A 6,000-nucleotide genomic window follows, 5' to 3' on the forward strand; every position below is an offset into this window, starting at 1 on the left:
TCAGGTCAGCTAAGGATGGCAAAATACAAAGAATAGAATTCAAGAAAAAAGAAAAATTAACTTGTGAATGAAATGTGCAAAAATCTGGGGAAAATAAACTTAGACCTTTGAATGAAGGTCTAATTAAAGTGAATTCAACAGTGTGCAATTACCCATCCAGGGCCAGGACTTAAGGAAAATGTCTCTCTCTGATCTGACTTATCATCAGCTTTTTAGGGAAGTGAGCCAAATAAATAACCAATCTTAGGTGCTTTCTAGGAATCTAAGTCGAGGGGACCCACGTCCTCTAAAGTTTTAGAAAAGACTGGGACTCCAGGACTCAACCCCAATTTCCAAGCTCTAAAGTATTGGCATAGAACTGCTATTTTGCAGATCTTAGTCAGTCAAGTCTCTGACCATGTGCTTACTTTAGCACTATTAACGGCTTTCATATTCACTTCTGGAATCAGAGAGGCATTTAAATCAGTCCTATAGGCTCAGGTATTTGCTGTAGAATCAGAAAAAGGATAAATAATGATTACATATGTACTTCCAGTACAAGATGATAAAAAAGGAAAATCAATTGCTCATTAGAAAAATGTTTTAAAAAGTCAAAAATATATATATATAGCTTAGAATTAGAAGGGTTATGTTACCCAAAAATGAGACTTTCTGTGAGAGAAAGTGGGTTTTACAAAATAGCAGATTCACAATGCACATTCAAATAGAGTACCATTATTTCCAATAGCACATTTTAAAACAATAAACAGTGATGTTTAAAATCATATACTTGTTACAACTTTTAATCCTTGGCAAATGCTGTTATTGCTTCCATAGCAAAATGTGATATTTAAAAAAAAACCTTCTGGTATAATCATCCTCAGATAAGAATATACAGGAGCTCCTAGACTCTCTGTATTTAAAAAAATCCTGGGTAGGAATGCGTCTACCCATTCCAGGCAATAATATCTCTTATAATAAAATATATAAAAGCTTTATCCTTTAAGACAACAATTCTTAAGGATTTAAAGTAAAAGTTAAAAAATATCTCTTGTAAAATTACAAGGTAATATTTAAAGCATGGAAACTTTCAAGGTTCTTTGCAATTACCAAGACAGAATAAATTTTAAAAGACATGTGCTCTATAAGATGTTCATAGGTGGTACATATAACCGCATTGTTTTTGATACAGTAAGCTTTAAGTAAATTAGGAAATATAATAACATCATAAGCAGAAACTTCATTAGCGTAAAATGATTCAGTGCAACAGGAAAATCAACGAAATAAGCAAGATTAATTTACAAAACTAATTAGCAAAATACAGTAAGATACAGTCTTTTTAAAACAGAAATAAAGCTCATTCAGTTCCGAGGTTTTAAAAGTTCACCACTGGTTTCAATTTAAGGTTCTTTTGATTGAGTTCTGCTGAGTTTAAGGTTTTTTTTTTTTCCTTCTAAAAGTTCAAAGTTCTGAGCAGTTATTGGGGTGAATATTTCTCCCCTGAGTTCAGTTTTTTAATCACAAGCAAGTCTCAATAGGCCATTCGGCCCCATTAAGGGTAAACGCGAGTTGTTAGGTCCAGACCCTATTGTCCACGTGGGCTCGGGGTTAGTGGAGAAAAGCTCAGGAAAATACCCACGTGTAGAGTCTGTGTGGGTGTTGCCTAATTAGGTCTTTAGAGAAAACACGTGGAAGGCTAGAATGCCTCCTATAAGAAAGTAGAGAGAAAGGGGAATATACCCAAATGGTTTGCATCAGAGCTGAAGCAGTCTCTGGAGGTCTCGATCTCGCTGTTGGGGCTCGGGGTTCTGGAGTGGAATTAGCAGGATCAGCAGCCAGGATCGGGGATCACAGGGACTGGAACGCTGGCAGGCTTGTAGGCTTTTGGCGCGGCAGGAATGGAGATCAAGTCAGGAGATAGCCAGTAGGAATGGAGATCAGCAGCAGAGTAGCGGCAGAGACACACTGTCTGGGCTCCGGCATTTTAGTTTAAAGCTAAAAGCCCAAATCAGCTGGCCTGACCTCCCGCCCAAGGTGGCTTGGGCTGGACTGGCCGGCTGAGTCCCACTGGAGGCAAAAACGTGCTCTTGCATTTAGCAAAAGCATGGCAAGGAAAGTCACTTTCCTTTTTTAAAAAAGTGCTCAAAAGAGCTGAGCCAGGCCAAAAAGCAGGCATGGCTATCGTTAGGCTATCTGGAAGATTCGCTTCTGAGACTCTGGGTCCCAGAGCCGCATGGCTTTTTCCTCTTAGACTATCTAGAAAATTGAAAATTCTATTTCCAAACTTCTGGTTGCCATAATTATAAATATGAAAAATGATAAAGGCTGCTATAAATATATAAATTAGTAATTTAATTAAAGCCATGTTGATAGATAAAATCATTAGACCACGCGCTTGTAAGCATTCAAAACTGCCGCCTCCATACTGCCTCCTAGCCAAGCCCTACTCGCCAAAGAAGAGAGCACTCCCTCCTAACCCACGAGATTTAAGCGCTCCCCTGCGTCAAGACGTCGGAAACGGAAACCAGTTGGACCATGTTGGATCATGGGAAATGTAGTTTTATACATTTCCCAAATCCACTTTTTACAACTTCATGCATGCACATTATAGTTAAAGGGCATCCCAAGACTAAATCAGCAGATTTAGTTACTAGCAAGTCTGTGGCAGCTGTGCCTCTAAGACATGGTGGTACTCCTGCAGCTACTTGGTCCAGCTGGGCTGAATAATAAGCAACTGGGTGCTGAGCAGGTCCAGAAGTTTGAGTTAGAATACCTGAAGCTACCCCTCTCTGTTTATGTATATACAAAGTGTGAAAGAGACTTCTTTACTCTATTATCTATCCTAAGTTAACACTAACTTAAGTACCTCACTAGAGACTGAAGACAAGATTAACACTCCTTTGTCTACCATTTAAATTGAACCAAGAAAAGACAGAAAACCCTACTTAGTACTAGCTGAGAAGCCAGTAAGATACTTGGAGAGCTCCACCCTTTTTTAAACTCAATCAGTCAGAAACTTGTGAGTTCTTTTAAGAGTTCACACAAGAGTTCACACCCTCAGAAACTGTTTAACCAGGAATCTGTGAACCCTTTTGATGATTATTCACCCCTCCAGGAGGTGAGAACTGGTTCCCATAAACATTGCCCTTTGGTCAATGATAGACAATTTCGAAACTGTGATTGGACCCTGTGAAGAGGGGAAGGGACAAGGAGCTACCATAAAAGACACAAAATCCTTTAGCTTGAGGCAGATGGTCTTTGAGAAGATAGCCTGAAGTGAGTGTTTTCTGGAGATAGTCTTCAAAGGAGATTCACTGGAGACTATGCCTTGGATCACTGGCTTGTAGCTCAGCTTCAATTTAGACTCTGACTCCTGGACTACTTCGTTGGGTGAGTAAAAAGGGCTGACTCCTTTCCTAGTTTCTGGAGAGACTAGCTTCCATCTTGGAGAAGGCTGCATGATTACTCACTACCAGCCTTCCTGGTTTAGAGCTAATTAATCTCTGCCTGGATTAAGATAGGATAGATAACTTTTCTATCCCCTTCACATTTCTCCACTTTATTGTTTCCTTTCTATTTTGTAAATAAATTTCTGACTCAAAATATAATAAATATTGGCAACCACATAATTTCATAAAATTATTATATTCACCTTTACAAAAGTAAATGGATTATTGTAATTTGGGATGTCTAGAACAGGAGCAGACGGGATATCCTGTTTTAATTTTGTAAGGGGTGACAGGTGTTCTGCCTCTAATTTAAGTGGTTCAGGGAATGAATTTTTAGTGATTTCCCCATAGCAAGGGATCCACTGCCTACAAAACCCTGTTGCTCCAAGAATTGCCCTCAATTGTTTCTTAGTGGAGGATACATTTGATTTCTTTTTTTTTTAACCCTTACCTTCCATCTTGGACTCAATACTGAGTATTGGCTCCAATGCAGAAGAGTGGTAAGGGTAGGCAATAGGAGCCAAGTAACTTGCCCAGGGTCAAACAGCTGGGAAGTGTCTGAGGCCAAATTTGAACCTAGGATCTCCAGTCACTAGGCCTGCTGCTCAATCCACTGAGCTACACAGCTGCCCCTGAATTTCTGAATATCTCCAATGTGTTTATGGGAAATGGAGCAGGCACCAACAGTTAAAATAAACCCTAAATATTTCACTGTGTAGACACCACTGAACCTTTGCCTTTGAGACCTTGTGGCCTTTCTTATGCCGCCCTAAAGGAGATGTTGGCTATCTTCCTGGCATCCTGTGGCATTTGGTGAGGCCAAGAGCAAATCATCTACAAAGTGTATCAAACAGCACGCCTTAAACTTAATATTTGCTAAATCTTGTGTTAAAATCTGTGGGAACATTTTCAGACTGTCCACATACCCTTGTGGCAAATAGCACCACGTCCATTAGGAACCTTTCTAGGTTAAGACAAATATATTCCTGGAATTCTCATGATTGAAAAGAAAGCTGAACACAAATCTACCACAGTGAAATATTTTGCTGTGCTGGGAATAGAGGAGATAATTGTGGCTGTGTTTGGAGCCACAAGATGTCTCTTTATGACATGATTTTTACAGCCCTTAAATCCTGGACAAATCTATAGACAGTTTTCCCAGTGGGGCCTAATTTTGGCTTTTTTATGGGTATGATGGGTGTATTATATTTCAGACTTGCATGGAATTATTATTCCTTGCTCAATTAAAGAATCTATCACTGGGGTAATTCCCTCATTTGCCTCTTATGATAGAGCATATTGAAGAATGGAAGGAGGTGGACCAACTTTTGTTTTGATTTGAATAGGAACAGCTGATTTAAGTAGGCCAACATTGGAAGATGATGTGGCCCAGAGAGACTCAGGTATATCAACTGGGATTTCAAAGGTGGAAGGCTCCTTCATTGCCTGACTATCTGAAAGAAGTACAGGGAGCAAATTCAAGTGTTCCTCAGGCAATTCTAGTGACATAGACCCACCTGGAGAGCAAGTTATTGTGGCTCTAAGCTTGCATAAAAGATCTCTCCCTGGAAAATTTATAGGGGAGCTAGGCATTAGAAGGAAAGAATGTTCTACTGATAGGGATTCCATAGACACTATTTGAGGGGAAAGCTTTGGAACCTTTAGGAGTGGCCCTGACACCCCCACTACATTTAGTGAGCCAATGGAATCACAATATTGATGTACTCATCAATACTGATCTGGAGGCTCCAGTGTCCAAGAGGCAATCATAATACATATTTCCAACTTTCAGAATTACATGAGGTTCATCATTAGGGGGGAGGGAGAATGGGTGACAAATCAAAATTAACTGACTGCCCCTTAGGCAGTCCTAAGAAAATCATGTGTTGTGATTGAACATGTAAACTAAGAGGAAGGCACAGGAAGTGATGAAAGAAATGGCCTGGGTAAATTGAAGGAACTTCCGGGGCTCACTCTCTTAGCTGCTTGCTTCTTCTTGTGGTGAGTGACTTGGACCTGGAGGAGCTCCAACCGCTGGCTGAGACCATGGACTAGGTGAGACTGCTGTTAATCTCTCCCTTGGAATTGCACATGGTGAGTTTAAAGACTAAATCTTCCTGGACTTCTCTAAAAAACTGCTCTTTCAAAAGAGACTCTGTGACTGAAGCTTCTGCTTCATTCATCTCTGGCCCTCCAGCCCGCTGGCCCTCAGGCCTGGGGCTCAAGGCTGAGCCTCCTCCTGAGGATTAATTATATCTGCCTAGGTTGAATTAGGGGCTGGAGAAAATTACTTAGTATGTTAGATTACTTACCCTATCCTATCCTCTCTCTAATTTTCTTATTTTCTCTTTCTCTTCTCATTTGTAAATAAACTTCCATAAAAGTCATTTTGACTTGAGGTTATTCTTTAATTGGGGATTGATAATTACTCAATTCCCTGGTGACCAAACCTTTTAATATTCACCCAACCAAAACCCCTTTTTACCCCTTACACTAATTCATTGGTTTCATCATTTTTCTATTCATGGTCTTTAGATCCATAAACTGTGACTTTCCTCAATTCCTCAAGGTC

The sequence above is a fragment of the Gracilinanus agilis genome, chromosome 2, assembly GCF_016433145.1.
Source record: "Gracilinanus agilis isolate LMUSP501 chromosome 2, AgileGrace, whole genome shotgun sequence".
Classification (NCBI taxonomy): Eukaryota; Metazoa; Chordata; class Mammalia; order Didelphimorphia; family Didelphidae; genus Gracilinanus; species Gracilinanus agilis.